General features: G+C 47.4%; 1 pseudogene; it reads left to right on the top strand.

Moving 5' to 3' along the window:
• Positions 1–7926: 7926 nt before the first annotated feature.
• LOC148136457 (uncharacterized) lies at positions 7927–20132 on the top strand (annotated as a pseudogene).
• Positions 20133–26387: the final 6255 nt, after the last annotated feature.

The raw sequence follows: 26387 nt of genomic DNA, 5'->3' as shown, positions 1-26387 counted from the left end.
TACCCACCCTCCGGCTTTCGGGAAAGCCTACCAACCTTCAGGTTCACTGGATGGCCTACCCACCCTCGGGCTCTCGGGGTGACAGCTTTCAGGATGACCCATGAGCCTCCCAGCTCACAGTAAGGCCTGCCAGAGCCAGGGAAACACAAGACATTGCAGGTGATAACACAACAAGAAACATGGTCGAGTTAATTGTGAACAAACAGAGTCCTTTCTGGCACACAGCGTTCAAACAGTCTTGAAAAAAATATAGTCCACTCCAGTATACAATGTGCATTGTCGGAAATAGAGACCACTCCAAACTGCAGAGTCCGTTGCTAAAAACAGAGTCCACAACCAAGGGCAGAGTCCACTCCTGAAGGCAGCAAATACACAACCCTCAGCACACAGGTGTTCAGTCTCCATGGAGCCCTGGCACACCCTTGGACAACCAGGCCCACTCACAGGATCACAGTACATTTTAAAGGTGCAGTTAACTTAAAGGGGTTTTGGTCCACTCCTGAAGGAAAGGTCTTCTCTCAAACTCCAGGATTCAGCAAGTGCTCACGTCTCAGCACACACACAGGTTTCAATCTTCAGAGGCATAGTCCCAGGGCTCGGTCTCCACACAGGAACAGCTCCTCTGGTAAAATGTATGTCTTCCATAAGGGCTCAGTCCAAACACCAAAAGCACAATGAGGACACATACAAAAAACAAAGAAAACTAGAATCCAAGGGCTAAGCCCTACCACAAAATTAACATTTTTTTTACTTTTTGAGAAAAGGACAGAGAAAAAGAGTAACACTCAGGCTGTAACCAGCCAGTGGAACAACAATCCCCTAATGAGAACTGAGTTACACCTGAAATACAGTGTGTGCATTAGGCAGTTTAGAAATCAGTCCTCATTAAAGAAATACCACTTAACTGGCTAAATAATTCAGACAGTTCAGGAATCAGGTTTCCACCCCAGGGAAAAAAAAAGTAGAAGCCAACAGTAACACACTGACTGTGGCCCAGCCAGCACAGAGTCAGTCCCCTAAACTGAGGAGACTCAATCTCCTGTTATTTTTTCATTTTTAAAATTTTATTAAGCAATTACAAAACACAGTTTACAAAAAACAGTTAACATTTACAGCTGTATACAACAGCAATTTTACAAGAGAGGAGCAGCAAAGCCAGGCCCCAAATCCTACCATTCAACCAGTTTCCAGGGAAATGAGGACAAACCCCAAATCCCAGTTTCAAGCATGACAAGACAGCGACAATGACATTTGTACATGAGACAATCCTGTTACATAAAAACAGTTCAGAAAATACAGACCCAGCAAGCCCCCGTCCCTCCCCCCTCCGACCACTCTAAGGCAGCCCGCCCCTACACACCTTCCAGGTCTCTGTCTGCACTGACACCTTTCGACCACCTCTAGGGCAGCCCACCCTGGTACCTGCCCGGGGTGACTGTGTTGAGGTTGGCTTCCAGCCTTCTGGCTCTTGGTTTGCCCCTACGTTCCATTGGGCTCTCACCCACACCGATGCGCCATCCGGCCAGTGGGCTATCCTGGCAAACCTTCTGGCCACCTCTAGAACAGCCCGTCCCCTTCCATGGGACGACAGCATGCAGGGTAGCCCACAAGCCTTCCGGATCTCAGCCCGCCCCAACGCGCCTTCTGGCTCTTGGCTGCTCTGACACACCTTCTGACCACCTGTAGGAAAGCCCATTACGATTACCCCTTTTTGGGACGACAGTGCTCAGAACGGCCTACCCACCATCTCGCTCTCAGAGCGGCTGGCATCAGGGTGGTCTACCCACACTCCGGCTTTCGGGACAGCCTACCAACCTTCACGTTCACAGGATGGCCTACCCACCCTCCGGCTCTCTGGGTGACAGCTTTCAGGATGACCTCCCAGCTCACAGTAAGGCCTACCAGACCCACAGACACACAAGACAGTGCAGGTGATAGACCCAACAAACAACATGATACAATTAATTACCAAAAACAGAGTCCTTTCTGGTACACATTCCAAATATAGAGTCTTCAAAATATAGAGTCCATTCCCAGTAACAGAGTCCATTCCAGTTTACAACATGCCTTGTCAGAAATGCGGAGTCCACTCCCAAAGGCAGTAAATGCACACCCCATAAATGTTCAGTCTCCATGGAGTCCTGACCCAGCCTTGGAAAACCAGGCCCACTCACAGGAACAGTACATTGTACAGGTGCAGTTAACTCAAAGGGGTTTGAATCAACGAGGTAAAAACAATGACTGCAGATGCTGGAAACCAGATTCTGGATCAGTGGTACTGGAAGAGCACAGCAGTTCAGACAGCATCCAACGAGCAGCGAAATCCACGTTTCGGGCAAAAGCCCTTCATCAGGAATAAAGGCAGTGAGCCTGAAGCGTGGAGAGATAAGCTAGAGGAGGGTGGGGGTGGGGATAGAGTAGCATAGAGTACAGGGGTTTGGTCCACTCCTGAAAGAAAGGTCTTTCCCAAACTCCAGGATACAGAAAGTGCTCACCACCCAGCACACACAGGTGTTCAATCTTCAGAGGCCCAGTCCCAGGGCTAAGCCTCCCCACCAGGAACAGCTCCTCTGGTAAAATGTATGTCTTCCACAAGGGCTCAGTCCAAACACCAAAAGCAGTGAAGACATACAAAAAAAACTAAGAAAACTAGAGAGAAAGTGAGGGCTGCAGATGCTGGAGATCAGAGCTGAAAATGTGTTGCTGGAAAAGCGCAGCAGGTCAGGCAGCATCCAAGGAACAGGAGAATCAACGTTTCGGGCATAAGCCCTTCTTCAGGAAGGGCTTATGCCCGAAACGTCGTTTCTCCTGTTGCTTGGATGCTGCCTGACCTGCTGCGCTTTTCCAGCAACACATTTTCAGCTAAGAAAACTAGAGGCCAAGGGCTAAGCCCTAGTACGATAAAATCCACATTGTCCTTTCCTTAAAAGTAAAAAGAGAAAAGAGTAACACACAGGCTGTAACCAGGCAGTGAAACAACAACCCCCTAATGAGAACTGAGTCACACCTGAAATACATTGTGTACATCAGGCAGTTTAGAAATCAGTCCTCACGAATGCGAGTTGCTAAATAATTCTGCCAGTTCAGGAATCAGGTTTCCCCCCTCCAAAAGAAAGGGAAGCAGAAACTAACAGTAACATACTGACTGTGGCCCAGCCAGCACAGAGTCAGTCCCCTAAATTGAGAAGAACTCTGAATCTCCTGTTTATATTTTTTATTAGAAAATTACCAAACAGTTTTCAAAAAAAAAAACAGTTAACATTGACAGCTGTACACAACAGCAATTTTACAAGGAGAGCAGCAGCAAAGCCAGGCCCCAAATCCTACCGTTCAACCAGTTTACAGAGAGATGAGGACAAACGTCAAATCCCAGTTTCAGATTTGGAAAGACAGCGACAATGACATTTGTACATGAGACAATACTGTTAGATACAAAAGTGCAGACAATACAGACCCAGCAAGCCCCCTAGTCCCGTCACTCCCACTGTCCGGCCACTCTAAGGCAGCCCGCCCCTACGCAACTTCCAACTCTGTCCACCCTATGCTCCTTCCAGTTCTTGGTCTGCCCTAAGACACCTTCCGACCGCCTCTAGAACAGCCCACCACGGTACCTGCCCAGGGTGACAGCGCTGAAGACAGCTACCTGCCTTCTGGCTCTCGGTCTGCCCCCACGTACCATTGGGCTCTCACCCACTCTGATGCGCCGTCCGGCCAGTGGGCTATCCTGACAGACCTTCCGGCCACCTCGAGGACAGCCCGTTCCCTTCCATGGGACGACAGCGTGCAGGGCAGCCCACAAGCCTTCCTGATCTCAGCCTGCCCCTACGCGCCTTCTGGTTCTCAGCTGCTCTGACACACGTTCGGCCCACCTCTAGGATAGCCCGTCGCAATTACCCCTTCTCGGGACGACAGCGCTCAGAACGGTCTACCCACCATCTAGCTCTCAGGGTGACTGGCATCAGGGTGGCCTACCCACCCTCCGGCTCTCGGGACAGCCTACCAACCTTCAGGTTCACAGGATGGCCTACCCACCCTCCGGCTCTTGGGGTGACAGCTTTCAGGACGACCCATGAGCCTCCCAGCTGCTGATCCAGATCCAGATCTGGCCTGCCAGATCCAGGGACACGCAAGACAGTGCAGGTGATAGACCCAACAAACCATATGACAGTTAATTACCAACAAACAAAATCCTTTCTAGTATAGAGTCCATTAGCACAGACATTTTTCTTCAAAATGTAGAGTCAATTCCCAGGAACAGTGTCCACTCCAGTATACGAGGTACGTTGTCGGAAATAGAGTCCACACCAAACTGCAGAGTCCGTTGCTAAAAACAGAGTCCGCAACCAAGGGCAGAGTCCACTCCCGAAGGGCAGCAAATACACAGCTCACAGCACACAGGTATGCAGTCTCCATGGAGCCCTGGCACAGCCTTGGAGAACCAGGCCCACTCACAGGAACATAGTACAGGTGCAATTAACATTGATTTAATCCACTCCTGAAGGCAAGATCTTCGTCCAAACTCCAGGATACAGCAAGTGCTCACCTCCTAGCACACACACACAAGTGTTCAATCTTCAGAGGCCCAGTCCCAGGGCTAGGCCTCCCCACAGGAACTGCTCCTCTGGTAAAATGTATGTTGTCCACAAGGGCTCAGTCCAAACACCAATAAAAAAGTGAGGACACATACAAAAAAACAAAGAAAATAGAGTCCAAGGGCTAAGCCCTACCACAAAATTAACATTTTCTCTTTTTACTTTTTGGTAAAAGGACAAAGAGTAACACAGGCTGTCACCAGCCAGTGAAACAACAATCCCCTAATGAGAACTGAGCTACACCAGAAACACATTGTGTGCATCAGGAGTTTAACAATCAGTCCTCATTAAAAGGGATACCAGTTAACAAACTGGCTAAATAATTCAGCCAGGTCAGGAATCAGGTTTCCACTCCAGAAAAAATAGGAGCAGAAGCTAACTGCAACAGTAACACACTGACTGTAGCACCAGCCAGCAGAGTCAGTCCCCTAAGTTGAGAATACCTCTGAATCTCCTGTTTATTTTATTTTATTAAACAAAATACAAAACAATTTATAAAATACAGTTAACATTTACAGCTGTCTAAAACAGCAATTTTACAAGGGAGAGGAGCAGCAAAGCTAGGCCCCAAACCCTACGGTTCAACCAATTTACAGGGAATTGAGGACAAAGCACAAATCCCAGTTTCAAATATAAAAAGACAGCAACAATGACCTTTATACATAAGACAATCCAGTTACATTAAAAAAGTGTAGACAATACAGACCCAGCAAGCCCCTGTCCCTCCCGCCTTCTGGCCACTCTAAGGCAGCCCACCGCTACACGCCTTCCGGTTCTCAATCCACCCCAAGCGCCTTCCAGTTCTTGGTCAGCCCTGACACACCTTTTGACCACCTCTAGAATAGCCGGTCCCATTCCCTGGGATGACAGCGTGTAGGGTAGCCCACAAGCCTTCCGGATCTCAGCCCACCCCTACACACCTTCTGGCTCTCGGCTGCTCTGACACCTTTCGACCACCTCTAGGACAGCCCATCCCGATTACCCCTTCTCGGAATGACAGCGCTCAGAACGGCCGACCCACCATCTGGCTCTCAGGATGACTGGCATCAGGGTGGTCTACCCACACCTCGGCTTTCGGGACAGCCTACCAACCTTCAGGTTCACAGGATGGCCTACGACCCTCCGGCTCTCGGGGTGACAGCTTTCAGGACGACCTATGAGCCTCTCAGCTCACAGTAAGGCCTGCCAGACCCAGGGACACGCATGGCAGTGCAGGTGATAGACACAGGAAACACAATATAGTTAAATTACCAGAAAACAGAGTCCTTTCTGGTACACAGTCCAAATCTATACAGTCTTCAAAATGTAGAATCCATTTCCAAGAAGAGTCCACTCTAGTATACGATGTACGTTGTCGGAAATAGAATCCGCTCCAAACTGCAGAGTCCGTTGCTAAAAACAGAGTTCGCAACCAAGGGCAGTGTCCACTCCTGAAGGGCATCAAATGCACACCCCACAGCACACAAGTGTTCAGTCTCCATGGAGTCCTGGCCCAGCCTTGGAGAGCCAGGCCCACTCGTAGGAACAGTACATTGTACAGATGCAGTTAACTCTCAGGGGTTTGGTCCACTCCTGAAGAAAAGGTCTTCTCCCAAACTCCAGGATACAGCAAGTGCTCACCTCCCAGCACACACACAGGTGTTCAATCTTCAGAGGCATAGTCCCACGGTTAGGCCTCCCCACAGGAACAGCTCCTCTGGTAAAATGTCAGTCTTCCACAGGGCTCAGTCAAAACACCAATAAAAAGTGAAGACACATACAAAAAAAAAGAAAACTACAGACCAAGGGCTAAGCCCTACCATGAAATTAACATTGTCCTTTTCTCAGAAAGAGAAAGGAGAGAAAAGAGTAACGCACAGGCTGTAACCAGCCAGTGAAACAACAATCTTTGAGGAGAAAGTGAGGTCTGCAGATGCTGGAGATCAGAGCTGAAAATGTGTTGCTAGAAAAGAGCAGCAGGTCAGGCAGCATCCAGGGAACAGGAAAATCGACGTTTCGGGCATAAGTCCTTCTTCATGCTGCCTGACCTGCTGCGCTTTTCCAGCAACACATTTTCAGCAGTGAAACAACAAACCCTTGAATGAGAACTGAGTTGCACTTGTAATACATTATGTGCGTCAGGAGTTTAACAATCAGTCCTCACTAAAAGGAATGCCAGTTAACAAACTGACTAACTAACTCAGCCAGTTCAAGAATCAGGTTTCCCCCTCCAAAAAAAGAGAAGCAGAAACTAACAGTAACATACTGACTGTAGCACCAGCAAGCACAGAGTCAGTCCCCTAAGTTCAGAATACCTCTGAATCTCCTGTTTATTTATTTTTTCTCTTTTTTTATTTTATTTTTTTCTTTTTTTCTCTTTTTTCTTTTTTTTATTTATTGAAAGGAAACACCCGAGTGGCCAGTGAGAATCTCCTGTTTATTTTTTTTCATCAAAGGGCAATGCTGTGTGATCAAACAATCTCCTGTTTATATTTTTTTTTTCCTGTTTATAATATTTTATTAAGCAAATTACAAAACAGTTTACAAGAAACAGTTAACATTTACAGCTGTATACAACAGCAATTTTACAAGGGAGAGGAGCAGCAAAGCCAGGCCCCAAATCCTACTGTTCAACCAGTTTCCAGGGAGAGGAGGACAAACTTCAAATCCCAGTTTCACATATAAAAGACAGTGACAATGACATTTGTACATAAGTTACATAAACGGTGCATACAATACAGACCCAGCAAGCCCCCATCCCTCCCACCTTCCAGCCACTCTAAGGCAACCCACCCCTACACACCTTTCGACCACCTCTGGGACAGCCCACCCCAGCACCCGCCCAGGGTGACAGTGGTCAGGATAGCCCACCCACCTTCCGGCTTCACTAACCACCCTCAGCACCTTCCGACCACCTCTGGGACAGCCCGCCCCGGTACCTGCCTGGGGTGACAGCGCTGAGGACTGCTACCCGCCTTCTGGCTCTCTGTCTGCCCCTATGTACCATTGGGCTATCTCCTGTTTATATCTGTCAGCCAGGGCTTTCTGATTGGGCCAGGTTAACAGCCCCAATCAGGAAACTCATATTCTATGAGGTTGCTGATCTTGTTTCAATCACGACACCGTCCATAAAGGACATCAGTGAACTTCATGGCTTTTTTCAACAATTGGCAAAGGATTCTAGTTATCATGAGACTCTAAAATCTAGATTTTTATTGAATCCAAATTGCACCCTCTGTCGTAGAGGGACTCGAACCCACACCTAGATCTCTGGATTAAGAACTTCGTGTCAAAAACACGAGGCCATTGTCTCCTTGCAGGGGCCAATCACACTTCCTCTTAGCTCTCCTGGACCATGACACCAGCATTGAACAATAAGCCATTGTGTGAAGGTCCATCACTGATATCAAATCCTCTGGAGATCAGGCCTTCACTGCCTCTGACCTCGGAGTCTTCAACCTTCTATCCACTTCCCAAAGTGAAAATGGAGGAGCTGGTCATAAATTCCAGGAAGTGGACTGGAGGATATGTATCTGTCTGTATCAATGGTGCTGAGGTGGAGGTCGTCAAGAGCTTCAAGATCCTAAGAAGTAAGCATCACCAATGATACATCCAACTGATCCATCCATGTTGATGCATCAGACAATAAAACACACCAACACCTCTACTTCCTCATGAGGCTAAGGAAATTTAGCATACCAACAATGAAACTTAACAATTTTTATTGATGTATCATAAAAAGCATCTTCTCCTGATGCGTCACCGCATTGTATGGCAACAGCTCTTCCCGAGACCGCAAGTAATTACAGAGAGTTGTGAACACAGCCCAGTCCATCACACAAACCAGCCTCTCATCCATTAACCCGATGTGGCCTCTATATTGGGGAGACAGGCCGCCTACTTGCGGAACGTTTCAGGGAATACCTCTGGGACACCAGGACCAACCAACCCAACCACCCCGTGGCTCAACACTTCAACTCCCCCTCCCACTGCACCAAGGACATGCAGGTTCTTGAACTCCTCCATTGCCAGACCATAGCAACACGACGGCTGGAGGAAGAGCGCCTCATCTTCCGCCTAGGAACCCTCCAACCACAAGGGATGAACTCAGATTTCTCCAGTTTCCGCATTTCCCCTCCCCCCACCTTATCTCAGTCCCAACCCTCGGACTCAGCACCGCCTTCTTGACCTGCAATCTTCTTCCTGACCTCTCCACCCCCACCCCCACTCCGGCCTATCACCCTCACCTTAACCTCCTTCCACCTATCGCATTCCCAACGCCCCTCCCCAAGTCCCTCCTCTCTACCTTTTATTTTAGCCTGAAGATTCCTCATTCCTGAAGAAGGGCTTATGCCCGAAATGTCAATTCTCCTGATCCTTGGATGCTGCCTGACCTGCTGCGCTTTTCCAGCAACACATTTTCAGCTCTGATCTCCAGCATCTGCAGTCCTCACTTTCTCCTAGAATCATAGAATCCCTACCATGTGGAAACAGGCCATTTGGCACAACAAGTCCATACCGACACTCTGAAGGGTATCCTGCCCAGACCCATACCCCTACCTTATTACTCTGCATGCACCCCTGACTAATGCACCTAACCTACACACCCCTGAACACAATGAGCAATTTTGCATGGCCAGTTCACCAAACCTGCACATCTTTGGACTGTGGGAGGAAACCGGAGCACCCAAAGGAAACCCACAAAGACACAGAGAGAATGTGAAAAATCCACACAGCGTTTGAAAGGGACTAGAGAGATATGGGCCAAATGTTGGGAAATGGGACTAGGTTAGGTGAGGATATCTGGTCAGCATGTACGAGTTGGACCGAGGGGTCTGTTTCTGAGCTGTGTAGCTAGCAACTCTCTGACTCTATCTCGTTCAGTAACGTCCTTCAAGAAGGGGATCTGTTTTCATTGCCCAAGCTGGCCTGTAGGTGGCTCTCCAATAGTAATATGGTTCACACCCCTCTGGAAGGACAAACCAAGCCACTCAGCTCAAGGGCAATTTATCGTCTAATGATGAATGTTGGCATTGCCAGTAATGCCCACATACCAGACACCATCAAAACAAAGCTGAAAATGTGTTGCTGGAAAAGCGCAGCAGGTCAGGCAGCATCCAAGGAGCACTTCCGCCCCCAGTGACATCACTCACCTGCACAACGACCACGCCGCCCCCACGCCGATCTCCGTCCGCACGCCTAACCCCGTCCTCACGCCGAACCCCACCCCCGCCCCGATCTCCGTCCCCACCCCGATTCCCGCCCCCACGCCTAACGCCACCCCCACTCCCAGCTCCAGCCCCATACTAGGTCTTATCTCCCAACCCTGCCATATTTTCACCATCCCTCCAGACCTCCTCCTCTCTGAGGATGAAAGATCAGTCCTCAGCAGAGGCCTCACCTTCATTCCCCTAGGCTCCCAGATTAACGAGTTCAACACATGGCGTGACATCGAACAATTCATCCGCCGCCTTCGCCTCCGTGCCTACTTCTTCAACCAAGACTCTCGCCCACCCTCTGACGACCCCTTCTCCCGCCTCCAACAGACCCCATCTACCTGGACACCCCGTGCTGGCCTCTTATCTGCCCTCGATCTCTTCATAGTCGACTGCCGTTGCGACATTAACTGCCTCAACCTCTCCACTCCTCTCACCCTTGGAATGTGCAGCCTTCCATTCCCTCCATTCCAACCTCAACCTCGCTATCAAACTGGCAGACAAGGGAGGCGCGGTAGTCGTTTGGTGCACCGACCTTTACACGCTGAGGCTAAACGCCAGCTCACGGACACCTCCTCCTACTCCCTTGACTATGACCCCACCTCCCACCACCAAACCATCATCTCCCAGACCATCCATAACCTCATCACCTCAGGGGATCTCCCATCCACCGCCTCCAACCTCATAGTCCCACAACGCCGCACCGCTCGTTTCTACCTCCTGCCAAAAATCCACGAACCTGACTGCCCCGGTCGATCTATTGTCTCAGACTGCTCCTGCCCCTCTGAACTCATCTCTGCATACCTCGATATGATCCTGTCAGCCTTAGTCCACGAACTCCTCACTTGCGTTCGGGACACCACCCACGCCCTCCACCTCCTCCATGATTTTCGCTTTCCCGGTCCCCAACGCCTTATCTTCACCATGGACATCCAGTCCCTGTACACCTCTATCCCCCATCACAAAGGGCTCAAAGCCCTCCGCTTCTTCCTTTCCCGCCGTACCAACCAGTACCCTTCCTCTGACACCCTCCTTCGACTGACTGAACTGGTCCTCACCCTGAACAACTTCTCTTTCCAATCTTCCCACATCCTCCAAACCAAAGGAGTAGCCATGGGCACCCGCATGGGCCCCAGCTATGCCTTCCTCTTCGTAGGATATGTGGAACAGTCCATCTTCTGCAGCTACACTGGCACCACACCCCCACCTTTTCCTCCACTACATCGATGACTGTATCGGCGCTGCCTCGTGCTCCTACGACGAGGTTGAACAGTTCATCCACTTTACCAACACCTTCCATCCCGACCACAAATTCACCTGGACCGTCTCAGACTCCTCCCTCCCCTTCCTGTACCTCTCCATTTCTATCTCGGGCGATCGAATCAAGACGGACATTTACTAAAAACCGACCGACTCCCACAGCTACCTAGACCACAACCTCTTCCACTCTGCCCCCATCCCATATTCCCAATTCCTTCGTCTCCACCGCATCTGCTCCCAGGAGGACCAGTTCCAATACCGAATAACCCAGATGGCCTCCTTCTTCAAAGACTGCACTTTCCCTCCAAACGTGATCGAAGATGCCCTCCACCGCATCTCCTCCACTTCCCGCTCCACCGCCCTTGAGCCCCACCCCTCCAATTGTCACCAGGACAGAACCCCACTGGTTCTCACCTACCACCCCACCAACCTCCATATACATCATATCATCCGTCGTCATTTCCGCCACCTCCAAACGGACCCCACCACCAGGGATATATTTCCCTCCCATCCCCTATTAGCGTTCCGAAAAGACAACTCCCTCCGTGACTCCCTTGTCAGGTCCACACCCCCCACCAACCCAACCTCCACTCCCGGCACCTTCTCCTGCAACCGCAAGAAATACAAAACGTGCGCCCACACCTCCCCCCTCACTTCCCTCCAAGGCCCCAAGGGATCCTTCCATATCCGCCACAAATTCACCTGCACCTCCACACACATCATTTACTGCATCCGCTGCACTCGATGTGGCCTCCTCTATATTGGGGAGACAGGCCGCCTACTTGCAGAACGTTTCAGAGAACACCTCTGGAACACCCGGACCAACCAACCCAACCACCCCGTGGCTCAACACTTCAACTCCCCCTCCCAGTCCACCAAGGACATGCAGGTCCTTGGACTCCTCCATTGCCAGACCATGGCAACACGACGGCTGGAGGAAGAGCGCCTCATCTTCTGTCTGGGAACCCTCCAACCACAAGGGATGAACTCAGATTTCTCCAGTTTCCTCATTTCTCCTCCCCCCACCTTGTCTCAGTCCCAACTCTCGAACTCAGCACCAGCTTCCTAACCTGCAATCTTCTTCCTGACCTCTCCGCCCCACCCCCTCTCCGGCCTATCACCCTCACCTTAACCACCTTCCACCTATCGCATTTCCAACGCATCTCCCCCTCGTCCCTCCTCCCTACCTTTTATCTTAGCCTGCTGGACACACTTTCCTCATTCCTGAAGAAGGGCCCATGCCTAAAACGTCGATTCTCCTGCTCCTTGGATGCTGCCTGACCTACTGCGCTTTTCCAGCAACACATTTTCAGCTCTCATCTCCAGCATCTGCAATACTCACTTTCACCATCAAAACAATGCCCCCTTTCCATTGTTCTTCCTGCTGTTCTCCCATTCTGTGGTCTTTAAACAAAACCTTACATTTCCTTTTGTGTTCAGTTCTGAAGAAAGCTCATCAATTTGAACAACAGGGAAGTTTCCTTCTCTCGGTAGCAGTGAGATTGGAGACAGGAAGGGTATCTAATGAGGTTCGATGGTGCTGTACCTCAACCCACTGGCCGTGGCTGGTATTACAGTTTTCAGACAGGAAGACCCATGATTCTTATCACCACCACCCCAACCCCACATCCCAAACTGGAGCCTGTCCTTCAGGGGCTTACTAACCCATCCCTCTCCCTCACTGTACAATTCCAGTTCACTGGAGTCTGTCCTTCACAGGGGTTACTAGTCCATTCCCCTCCCTCACTGTACAATTTCAGAACACTGGAGCCTGTCCTTCACGGGAGTTGCTCACCAATCCCCCCACCCTCACTATACAATTCCAGAACACTGAAGCCTGTCCTTCAGAGGATTATAAGCCCATCCCAGATGGTGTTGCTGGGCATAGGAGCTGCCCACCATAAGCTCCAGGGTCTTGATGGGAGGTGAAGTTCTGCAGGTGTCCTCTCCACTGCCTGATTGGTTTGTAATCGGCTCCTTCCTGCAAAGTCCCATCACAGTTCTTTGTGTTACAACAAGATTGCACCAATTCACGCTGTATCTCTCCTCAGATGCTGCCTGAGTGGTTGGGATCTCGCAGCATTGATTGTTCTTATTTCAGGTTTCCCACATCTGCAATATTTTGCTTTTGCATCATAATACATGAAGGAGAAGGGTGCAGGTTTTTACACTGATATATTTCTGTGAGCCAGAGCGAGGAGAAGTTTATCTTGGACACAAAAACTAATATGGTCTGGTGTGCTGAATGTTTTTTTTGTGTATGTCATATTTTCCATGAAAATCTCATGCAATCCATTTCATCAAATGTTTGCACAATCTCAAATACTGGGTGGGGTCAGTTACAGAGTCATCGGGATGTACAGCACGGAAACAGACCCTTCAGTCCAACTCGTCCATACTGACCAGATATCCAAAACTAATCTAGTCCCATTTGGCACCACTTGGCCTCTAAACCCTTCCTATTCACATACCCGTCCAGATGCCTTTTAAATGTTGTAATTGTACCAGCCTCCACCATTTCCTCTGGCATCTCATTCTATGCATGCACCACCCTCAGCATGAAAAAGTTGCCGCTTAGGTCCTTTAAAGATCTATATCCTCTCACCCTAAACCTATGCCCTCTAGTTCTAGATTCCCCTCCCCTGGGGAAAAGACCTTGGGCATTTATCCTATCCATGCCCCTCCTGATTTTATAAACATCTATAAGGTCACACCCCAGGAAAAACAGCCACAGCCTACTCAGCCTCTCCCTGTAGCTCAAACCATCTAAACCTGGCAACATCCTTGTAAATCTTTTCTGAACCATTGCAAGTTTCACAATATCCTTCCCGCAGGAGGGAGACCGGAATTACTCACAGTATTCCAAATTGGCCTAACCAATGTCCTGTACAGTTGCTTCCTGCAGAGTAGACTTTGTGTCATGCACAATGGACACCAGATTTGATTTAATGAAAGAATAATGTCAGGCGCCCATTTTGCATTTTTTTTAAATGATATTGCTCCTTCCCTAATTGGTTTCACATTGAAAAGCCAGATGATGCACATACCAACTTGTTCACTAACCTGTAAGTAATGACAGCAGGTATGCAATTAAACAGAACCATTAGGGAATCACTGTGCCATAAAAAAATCACTGCTGTCTCCGTTTACTTACCACTTCAGGCAGTGTGTTTGCCTCTTTCTTCACACAGAAGATGTACAGATCATCGCTTTACCTGACAGAGCTCATATACTATACCATTCTTGCAGCGTTTGGAGTGCCTGGTAAGTCAATTCAAAAGGTGGTGTGTTCAACACACTGTGGGACAATGTTTACACAACGCCTGGTAAAGGCAGTCATTCTTATGTACTCAGTTTAGATTTTAATGCTTGTCTGATCGATAAGGTTATCTATTTCCAGAAGCCAGCTCAATACCAGATTGATGTCCCTCATACACTTTTCAAAAACAAACTTGTTTTGACTGTGAGAAATGTAAGCACCATTTTCTGTTTGCTAATAACCAATCGCTGTTTACACTCAGCTGCTCTGCCTATCTTCTCTCATCCTTGGTATTTTCATTCCAGCTGCTCACTCTTATCCTTCATCCTCATTGCTTTACTTGTCCATCTTCACTTTGTTGGAATTTTACCTCTGCTCTTTATCCTTAATGTTCTCTTTGATCCTGCTCTTTATTTAACACCGAGGTGTCACCTTCCCTTTGGATCACTTTCAACCAGGTGACAGTATTACCTTTCCCTTCCACCTTTACTCATCGCACTTCTCCTCAATCTTTAGTGTTTTTTCTCAGAACTATTGAATCCATACAATGTGAAAGCTCAAAGGGTCCACAATGACCCCAAAGAGCATCCCACCCAGACCCACCCCATCGCTGTATCTCTACATTCCCCATGGCTAACACACCTAGCCTGCATATCTCTGGACACTACTGGTAATTTCTCATGGCCAATCTACTAACCCTGCATAACTTTGGACTCTTTTAATCCTGTTCTTTTTCTCATTAATGGCATTTTCTCTGTGATCCTTCTGTTATGTCCAAATTTTAATCCTTGGTGTTTTCTTCTCTTATTTTCCCACTTTGCCTTTTTATTGGCTTTTCTTCTGGTGCCCATAATCCCTCGTTTTGACTCCCAATTTTCCCGTTTAGTGAGCAAAGTTAGGGCGCATTATACTGGGGGCAAAATACTAACTTGGATTGAAAGTTGGTTGGCTGACAGGAAACAAAGAGTAGTGATAAACGGCTCCATTTCTGAATGGCAGGCAGTGACCACTGGGGTACCGCAGGGATCAGTGCTGGGACCGCAGCTTTTTACAATATATATTAATGATATAGCAGATGGTATTAGTAATAACATTAGCAAATTTGCTGATGATACTAAGCTGGGTGGCAGGGTGAAATGTGAGGAGGATGTTAGGAGATTACAGGGTGACCTGGACAGGTTAGGTGAGTGTCAGATGCATGGCAGATGCAGTTTAATGTGGATAAATGTATGGTTATCCACTTTGGTGGTAAGAACAGGAAGGCAGATTACTACCTAAATGGAGTCAAGTAAGGTAAAGGGGCAGTACAAAGAGATCTGGGTGTTCTTGTACACCAGACAATGAAGGTAAGCATGCAGGTACAGCAGGTAGTGAAAAAGGCTAATAGCATGCTGGCCTTCATAGAAGCAAAGAGGTCCTTCTGCAGCTGTACAGGGCCCTGGTGAGACCACACCTGGAGTCTTGTATGCAGTTCTGGTCTCCCAATTTGAGGAAAGACATTCTGGCTATTGAGGGAGTGCAGCGTAGGTTCACAAAGTCAATTCCTGGAATGGCGGGACTACCTTATGCTGAAAGACTGGAGCGACCGGGCTTGTATACCTTTGAGTTTAGAAGACTGATAGGGGATCTGATTGAGACATATAAGATTATTAAAGGATTGGACAATCTGGCAGCAGGAAACATGTTTCCGCTGATGGGTGAGTGCCGAACCAGAGGACACAGCTTAAAAATACGGGGTAGACCATTTAGGACAGAGATGAGGAGAAACTTCTTCACCCAGAGAGTGGTGGCTGTGTGGAACGCTCTGACCCAGAGGCCAGTGGAGGCCCAGTCTCTGGATTCATTTAAGAAAGAGTTGGATAGAGCTCTCAAGGATAGTGGAACCAAGGGTTATGGAAATAAGGCAGGAACAGGATACTGATTAGGAATGATCAGCCATGATCATATTGAATGGTGGTGCAGGCTCGAAGGGCAGAATGGCCTACTCCTGCACCTATTGTCTATTGTCTATTGTCTATTGTTACTTGAAATTCCTTCTGGTTTCTTTTCTACAGTGCTGGCTTATTAAGTACTGTCTTCAGCTCCCCACCTGCACTCGCCAATTCCTATCATTCAATTGTAAATGGAATCTCAACACCCTAAAACAAAGCCTTTTGACAGATGATAAGTTGTTGGCCTCTGAGATTGTAAACGGATGCTAGGTCAAGTGCATCACATTCCTGATGAAGGGCTGATACCTGAAATGTCAACTCTCCTGCTCCTTAGATGCTGCCTGATCTGCTGTGTTTTTCCAGCACCACAAGTTTTAATGCTGCAAAGGCAAGTGCTAGAAATGGATTGGAATAATTTGGTGATTGTTTTTGACATGACACAGATGTGATGGGTGAAATTGCCTTTTTTTATGTGTTATAACAAATCTCCGTTTGAGAGTACTTGGTATATCATTTTTGTGCGGGATGTTGGGTCCAAGTTTTGTTGGTCGGAACGTAGTCCAGAGTCCGCCAAGTTTTGTCCCCTCCACTCCCTCCGTTCCAACCCCAACCTCACTATCAAACCAGCAGGCAAGGGAGGCGCGGTAGTAGTTTGGCGCACCGACCTTTACACCGCTGAGGCTAAACGCCAGCTCACGGACACCTCCTCGTACTGCCCCCTTGAACATGACCCCACCCCCACCACCAAACCATCATCTCCCAGACAATCCATAACCTCATCACCTCGGGAGATCTCCCAATCACCGCCTCCAACCTCATAGTCCCACAACCCCGCACCGCCCGCTTCTACCTGCTGCCCAAAATCCACAAACCTGACTGCCCCGGCCGACCCATTGTCTCCGCCTGCTCCTGCCCCACCGAACTCATCTCTGCATACCTTGACACGGTCCTGTCCCCCTTAGTCCAAGAACTCCCCACCTACGTTCGGGACACCACCCATGCCCTCCACCTCCTCCATGATTTTCGCTTTCCCGGTCCCCAACCCTTATCTTCACCATGGACATCCAGTCCCTGTACACCTCCATCCCCCATCACGAAGGACTCAAAGACCTCTGCTTCTTCCTTTCCCGCCGTACCGACCAGTACCCTTCCACTGACACCCTCCTTCGACTGACTGAACTGGTCCTCACCCTGAACAACTTCTCTTTCCAATCCTCCCACTTCCTCCAAACGAAAGGAGTAGCCATGGGCACCCGCATGGGCCCCAGCTATGCCTGCCTCTTCGTAGGATATGTGGAACAGTCCATCTTCTGCAACTACACTGGCACCACCCCCCACCTTTTCCTCCGCTACATCGATGACTGTATCGGCGCCTCCTCGTGCTCCCACGAGGAGGTTGAACAGTTCATCCACTTCACCAACACCTTCCATCCAGACCTCAAATTCACCTGGACAGTCTCAGATTCCTCCCTCCCCTTCCTCGACCTTTCTATTTCTATCTCAGGCGACCGAATCAACACGGACATCTACTACAAACCGACCGACTCCCACAGCTACCTGGACTACACCTCCTCCCACCCTGCCCCCTGGAAAAACGCCATCCCATTCTTCCAATTCCTTCGTCTCTGCCGCATCTGCTCCCAGGAGGACCAGTTCCAAAAACAGACAAATCAGATGGCCTCCTTCTTCAAGGACCGCAATTTCCCCCCCCCCGACGTGATCGACGATGCCCTCCACCGTATCTCTTCCACTTCCCACTTCTCCGCCCTTGAGCCCTGCCCCTCCAACCGCGACCAGGACAGAACCCCACTGGTCCTCACCTACCACCCCACCAATCTCCATGTACAGCGCATCATCCGCTGTCATTTCCGCCACCTCCAAACGGACCCCACCACCAAGGATATATTTCCCTCCCCTCCCCTATTAGCATTCCGTAAAGACCACTCCCTCCATGACTCCCTCGTCAGATCCACACACCCCACCACCCCAACCTGCACTCCCGGCACCTTCCCCTGCAACCGCAGGAGATGCAAGACTTGCGCCCACACCTCCCCCCTCATCTCCCTCCAAGGCCCCAAAGGAAACTTCCATATCCGCCACAGATATGCACCTCCACACACATCATCTATTGCATCCTTTGCATCCGATGTCGCCTCCTCTATATTGGGGAGACAGGCCGCCTACTTGCGGAGTGTTTCAGAGAACACCTCTGGGACACTCGGACCAACCAACCCAACCACCCCGTGACTCAACACTTCAACTCCCCCTCCCACTCCACCAAGGATATGCAGGTCTTTGGACTCCTCCATCGCCAGACCACAACAACACGACGGTTGGAGGAAGAGCGCCTCATCTTCCGCCTAGGAACCCTCCAACCACAAGGAATGAACTCGGATTTCACCAGTTTCCTCATTTCCCCTCCCCCCACCTTGTCTCAGTCAAATCAATCGAACTCAGCACCGCCTTCCTAACCTGCAATCTTCTTCCTGACCTCTCCGCCCCCACCCCAGTCTGACCTATCACCCTCACCCTGACCTCGTTCCACCTATCGCATTTCCGATGCCCCTCCCACAGGCCCCTTTCCCTACCTTTTATCTTAGCCTGCTGTACAAACTTTCCTCATTCCTGAAGAAGGGCTTATGCCCGAAACATCGATTCTCCTGTTCCCTGGATGCTGCCTGACCTGCTGCACTTTTCCAGCAACACATTTTCAGCTCTATATCATTTTTGCCCTAACATCGTCATATAATTATGGAATAGTTACAGCACAGGAGGAGGCCATTTGACCTTCTGGATCCAATCTAGCCCTTTGCAAGGATGATTTAACTCAACTAACCCCTCCATATGTTTCCACAACACTGAAAAGCACAACCCAAACCCAGTTGCTTATCTAATTCTTTTGAAAGTGTGCAAGGACCTTTTTTCCACCTACATTTCAGGCAACTAATCCTCTTTTTACTGCTTTTATCTTTCTGTCACAGTGAACCTGGTAGCCATCTTGATCTTGTCGCGTGGAAAGTGTGGTCTCTCTAAGTGCATCACTTGTTACCTGATGGCCATGGCTACAGCAGATCTGATGGTTGTGGTCTATAATGTCATATTGCATCGGATTGCTGGTCTTTATTGGTTAAAGTCTTTCCTGCTCTACACTCCTGTGTGCAAGTTCATTCTCTTCCTGGCTCCGACTGCTATAGACTGCTCTGTTTGGTTAACTGTCGCTTTTACATTTGACCGGTTTGTCGCAATTTGCTGTGAAAAGCTGAAAACAAAATATTGTAAGGGTAAAATTGCAGTTGGAGTTATAGTGATTGTGAATGTACTGTTGTGTTTGAAGAATATTCCCTGGGCTTTTACATATGTTCATTATTTCACAATTAACAGGATTCCAATTGGTTGCCGAACATCATTAAGCTTTTATATGTTACCCACATGGATAGCATTTTCTTGGATTGAACAGCTGTGAACTCCATTACTTCCCTTCATTTTAATTTTATTGTTTAATGTTCTCACTGTCAGACGTATTTTAGTGGCTAGTCAGGTCCGAAAGAGACTCAGGGACCACAGCAGCGTTGAAAATGTTCAGGACCCTGAGATGAAGAGCCGGCAAAGATCCATCATCTTACTTTTTATGATATCCAGCAGTTTTATCCTGCTCTGGATGACAGCAGTCACATATTTTATATTCTACCGAATTACAAACATCTTTAAACGGAGATCTTCATTTGACTCTTTCCAAAGTTTCCAAGAAGCAGGAAATATGCTTCAGCTTCTGAGTTCTTGTACCAATACAGTCATTTACATAGTGACCCAGAGGAAGTTCAGAAGTGAGCTGCTGACTGTCCTCAGCTATCCTTTCATTCTAATTTATAAATCAATTGAATCAAACAGGAGGTAAATCTGTCCTCCCCAGTAGGAATTAAAGCTGCAGATCACAATGGGACTTCAATGTTCCAAAATATCAGGACACTGGGAGGAGGGGTGGTACTATTTCCGGCACAAAAGTGGATTTTTCCCTAATTCCAAATTGATTTATATATTTGTTTTGGTGCTGAATGAATCTGGTCTTGTGAAGCCACTGTCTGTAGGAAACTGCAGTGGTACCAATACATCTCAGTCATGACACATTAAGCTGTTTCCAAATGGAAGTTCCTTTGTTGACCTGTGCAAAGTGTGATTTGGATATGCCAGTGTCAGACTGGGATGCACACAGTGTGTGCATGAGGGTTTTTGTATGTGTGCGAGTGTGTGTGTGCGCGCAAGTGTTTTGTGAGTGTGTGAGAGAGAGTAGATGTGCATGTGTGAGTGTAAAGGGGTCTAATTCTGTGAGAGGGTGCACACAGACGTTACCCCTTGAAGGTGAACAGTGATTGGACCCACAATATTTAATCTGCTCTCTCCTCACAGAAGCAACCAGACCTGCTGTGTTTCTGCTCCACTTTCTGTTCTTGTGTCTTTTAAAGTGTATTTGCTGTCACTGGTAAGTTGTTAAAGTCTCACTAGAGTATAGAATAATTGAGTCATAGAGATGTACAACGCAGAAACAGACCCTTCGGTCCACCTTGCCCATGCTGACCAGATATCCTAAATAAATCTCGTGCCTTTTGCAGTATTTGACTTATATCCCTCTAAACCCTTCCTAGTCATATAGCCATCCTTTAGATGTTGTAACTGTATCAGCCTTCACTACTTCCTCTGGCAGCTCATTCCATACACACACCACCCTCTGTGTGAATAAGTAGCCCCGAGTTCCCTTTTAAATATTTCCCCCTCTAGTTTTGCACTCTATCATCCCAGGGAAAAGACCTTGTCTATTTACCTTATCCATATCCCTCCTGATTTTATAAACCTCCAGATGGTCACCGCTTTCTAGTTATGCTGAATCTGCTAGTTTCAAGCAGAGTTAAATTTTGCATGGAAACCCGTAATTTCAAGTTTGCAATTGTTTGTCACTTATTTGAAAAGTTAATTAAATGAACTAAATAAGTCAGAAATATCATGAAATTCAAAAAAATTGTACTGAGGAGTGAGCATGGATTTCAAAGTGACGATCTTGTTTGGCTGTATGTTTTGAAGAAGTAACAGAAGTAGTAGGCCCTGGGATGTGGCTGGCATCAGTTATCTGCATTTTCAAAAGGCCTTGGATAAGATTTAGATTTAGATTCCCTACAGTGTGGAAACAGGCCTTTCGGCCCAACAATCCACACTGACCCAGTCCCATTTCCTCTGACTAATGCACCTCACACTATGGGCAATTTAGCATGGCCAATTCACCTGACCTGCACATCTTTGGACAATGGGAGGAAACCTGAGCACCCGGAGGAAACTCACGCAGACAAGGGGAGAATGTGCAAACTCCACACAGTCATGGTACTCCATAATGGACTAATTAATAGGTTTAGAGACAAAAACAAACTGTACTTGCTGTAATCCAAGGTAGACAAGCAGGAGGCTGGAAGAAGGCAGGAAGCCAGGCAGCATCAGGAGGGTTAGCCGGGGGAAGTGATGTCATGAATTGTGAACTGATTTCAAGCAACACATCAGAGAGTGGGATTAAAGGGTGGTTGATCAAAGTGGGATAATGTGCGGAGCGGTGTTCCACATGGATCAGTGCTGGGAATACAGAGGGTCACAGTATGGACTTGGACTTTGGAATTCAGATTTTCTAAATTAGCAGCTGACTGCAGATTTATGGAGAGGGGTAGTCTGGGAAATAGGCGAAAGTGAGGTCTGCAGATTAAAGTTGAGAGTGTGGTCCTGGAAAAGCACAGCTGGTCAGGCAGCATCCGAGGAGCAGGAGAATAGCCAGAAGAGCAAAAGCCCTTGTCCTGGTCCTCGGATGCTGCCTGACCTGCTGTGCATTTCAAGGACTACACTGTAGTCTGGGAAACAGTCAATACTGATGAGGACTGCAACAAGACATTAATAAACATGTAAAATGGGCAAATAATTGCCAAGGGGAGTTTGACAGGTAATAGGGTGAATCAGAAGGTCACTGATTACTTAGAAGGTGTGAATGTAGGAGGGAATGGGGGACAGAAAGATTTCACAGTACAAAAACATTGATCACTAAAGGCTGGACCACAGGGTTAGCAAAACTATTAAAATAATAGTAATGTAGGACTGGAACAGAGTGGGAAAGTAAGGATTTTCATTCTACTTGGTAATTAAGTCTTGTTAGAGCATACATAAAGCTGCTTCAGTTCCTGTCACTGTGTTATGGAAAGGATATAGAAGGACTGGAGAGGGGACAGGGAAGATTGATAAGGTTGCTATCGGTAATGCAAAGGTAAACATCTCAGGAAAGAACTGACAAGCTGAGTTTGTTTCCTCTTGAATAAAGAAGGCTGAGAGCTGATTGAATACAGGTCATTAAAACGATGGAATTTGATCGAGTAGATGGAGAGAGGACATTTTCACTTATTGGGAAGTATAACTAAAAGCTATCAACATAAAATAGTCATTAAAGAATCCAGCAGGGACTTCAGTTTGGTGAGAATGTGGAACATGCCCCGATAGAGATTGGGTGAAGTATAAATGTATTCCAGAGGAAGCTGAGACGTGCAGCTGAGTGAGAAGGTTAGTGGTTACAATGTTGGATTTAGATAAGGAAACCTGGGAGGCAGATTGAGTGGAGCATAATCGACAGGATTGAGTCGAATGGTCTTTATCCCATGAAACTTGTGTTATGTAAAGCTAGCTTTGAAATGGCACTGCTCACTGTGCCTAAGTCTATGTCATTAATACAGATTGCAAACACCAGTAATGTGTAACATTGTACAGGGACGCCATGTGCACAAGACCAAAACAAATCCAGCCCAGATTGTTACTGCCCTATCAATCCCCTCATTGTTGTCACCGGCATGGAAGTTGCAGTCAACAGTAGTACTTGCTGAAGAATAAACTGCTCACTGACACTCAGCTTGGGCTTTGCCAGGCCCACTCAGCTTTATCAGCATGAGACATAAGAGCTGAAAAAGGGAGGTTAGGAACTGACCCTGACATCAAAGCAAGATTTGACCAAGTGTGGGAATTACTTCTGGCAAAATTGGAGGCAATAGGAATCGGGGAAAATCTCTACTAGAGGTTTTAGTTTGATATATACATGTATGTAAGTATATCACAAAGAAGGATAGCTGCGTTTGATGGAGGTGAATTCTCTCAGCTCTCAGGCATCAATATAAAATAGTCACCAATGGAGCCCCTCAGGGTACTGTCCTAGGCACAAGCATTTTCAGTTGTTTCATCAATGATTGCGTCATGTCCCACACCATTTGTGACCCCTGAAGTTCTATTTCCAAATTCCAAAGCAATAATTTGGTTTGGGCTAATAACTAGTAAGCCACAGTTGCACCACACAAGTGGCATGTATTGGTAATCTCCAACAAGAGAGAATCTAATTACCGCTCCTTGACATTCAAAGGCATTGCCATCACTGAATCCCTCACTATCCCTCACCCTGGGAGTGACCATTGACTAGAAACCGAACACGACCAACTGTCTAAAGACTGTGGCTATAAGAGCAGTTTGGGAACTTGGGATTCTGTAGTGAATAACTTGCCTTTTGACTCCTCAAAGTCTGTCTGCAAGGCACAAGTCAAGAGGACAACGGAAAACATCCCACTTTCTTGCAAGGGTGTATCTCCATCACCACAACAGTTTAGGTCTCCTTCGTTAAGGAAGTATATTGGAAGTGGTTCAGTGCAGGATTACTCGATTGATATTTGGGAGAAGCAGAACTTTGATTGTCTCGGTTTGTGTTCACTGGAGCTGAGAAAAGTGAGGGGTGAATGTTTTGAAGTGAAAAAGGCCCTGAATGGTCTTGAAAATGTGGACATAGAAAGAATGTTTCCTCTCGTGGGTCAGTCCAGAACGATGGGATACCCATGGGAATGGCCTCAACTGGAACATGTCACACTACAGGTGACCCCACTACACTGAACACTCTCTCAAATACAGACACACGTGCACGCACACACACACAAACACATGCACGCACACACACACTTACATACTCACACAGACCTTCTCTCATACACATGCTCTCTCTCGTACACATACACCCTCCATGATCACATCCACAGACAAACCTTGTCATAGGCTTATACTCCATCACATTGACACACATACTTTACAAAGCATGCACATGCAAACACACCCTCACTCAGGCGCACTCACACTCATATGCACATACTCACATGCAGACACTCACACACTCTCTATCTCTCATGCACGCATACGCCCATATAAGATGATGGGGTAAATTTGTATTTGCAGAGCTATATTTACAGATGCATTATATTTTGCTCAAAAAGCACACAGTCTGCAGGCAGTCAATCATGTAATATTTTATAAATTCCTGCTTTGGAAATTGAACCAGTCAGACTCAAGATTGGGATACAGACATTATCTAACCCCACACCTTTAATACATTGTCTGAGCTGAGATGTCATTTTTTAAAACAAAAATTTAAGTTATCTCGAGAATGTGACTTAAACGAAGTTCTGGGATTTACATACTAATGAACGGAAGCCTGCAAACCATTCTAAAAGATGAAAGACTTAACAATAATCTAGGTTTGTTCAATATATCATGTCCGTTGCATGCCACTGTAATATTTTGCTATAAATTTTGTGTCTTATGATCCTGTCTCACAGCTACATGATGACGGAGCAGTGCTCTGCAAGCTAAAGCTTCCAAATAAACCTGTTGGACAATAACCTGGTGTTGTGTTGTTTTTAACCCAGAACTATGGGGAACTCTTTTAAAAATAGTGTCATCCTTCTAGGACAGAGATAACGGAATTTCTTTCCTCTCCAAGGTTTGTGTGAGTTTGGATCTCTCTGCCTCAGATTCTGATGGAGGTCGGGGGCCATTGAGGTCGAGGTAGATAGATTCACATACAGGTTATAGGTGCTAGATGAGTATGTGAAGTTTGGAACACAAACAGACCAGCCGTAACGTATTGAATGGAGGAGTAGGTGAAGGACCTAATTTATATGCTTGGAGAAGCTTGACACAATACAGGCTTGATTGCCATCCCATCAAAATCCTTCACCATTCACCACCTCCATCATGATGTGCATCTACAAAATGCACTGCAACAGTTCACCAAGGCTACTTCGAAACCACCTTCCGAATTGGGAGCCTCTACTATCTAGAAGGACAAGGGCAGCAGATATATATGGACACCAGTACCTACACATTCCCCTCCAAGGCACTCACTCTCCTGACTGGGAAATATCTCACTGTCCCTTCACTGTAGCTGGGCTGAAATTCTGGATTCCCTGACAACATCATGGAGGTACATAGACCACACGGGCTCCAGTGGTCGAAGGTGAGATTCACCACTCCTTTCTCAAGGGCAATTAGAGTTGGATTCTTCGTGTTTGCCAGCCAACAACACACACATCCTGAGACTGAATAAATAAATAAATACTGGACACTCCACTTAGCCAGATTATCCATTCTTTTCCCCTTAATTGCATGGTTTTGAATCCCAAACAAGGCTTTTCATATGGAGCCCAGGAAGTGGGAAGCCACAGTGAGGAGAAAATTCAGCACAGTCGGTTTCCAAAGACCGGGAAAACTGGTAAGCGTTCTTATCATTGTGTTTATTATTCAGTCCTTCCTAATTCTCAGCTCTTGACTACAGTTGTTTCTGTCACTGAGTACAGTACATTGTAATATGTCTCAGCTCTAATACATTGCCTTTCTCTGCTCAGTATTGTACCATTGGATTTAGGGAGTGTATCTACCTTTGAATGCGCTGCTCAATATTGCACATTCTGTTTGCAGTCATTAAGAGAGAGATGGGTAAAGCATCTTCCACATTGCTGCTTCTGCTCAGAACTGCAGATCCAAGCTCCATGTTCAGGGATGAAAACAGAAGCATTAATGGGGGTGGGTGGGATGCTCTTCGGATGTTCAGCATGAATTCGATAGGCTGAATAGACTACTTCCACAGTGTAACAATTCTATGAAATGTATCATTCAATCATAGGAGTGGCGCGATGGAACTGTAGTCAGCACTGTGGCCTGACAGCACCAAGGACCTGGGTTCAATTCCAGCCTCGGGTGACTGTGTGGAGTTTGTACATTCTTCCTGTGTCTGCGTGGGTTTCCTCCCGCAGTCCATTGATGTGCACGTTCG

Source organism: Chiloscyllium plagiosum, unplaced genomic scaffold, assembly GCF_037043375.1.
Source record: "Chiloscyllium plagiosum isolate Xiang-an unplaced genomic scaffold, Cpla_swu_hap1 HiC_scaffold_45, whole genome shotgun sequence".
Lineage (NCBI taxonomy): Eukaryota > Metazoa > Chordata > Chondrichthyes > Orectolobiformes > Hemiscylliidae > Chiloscyllium > Chiloscyllium plagiosum.
This window is presented reverse-complemented; position numbering and strand designations above follow the sequence as displayed.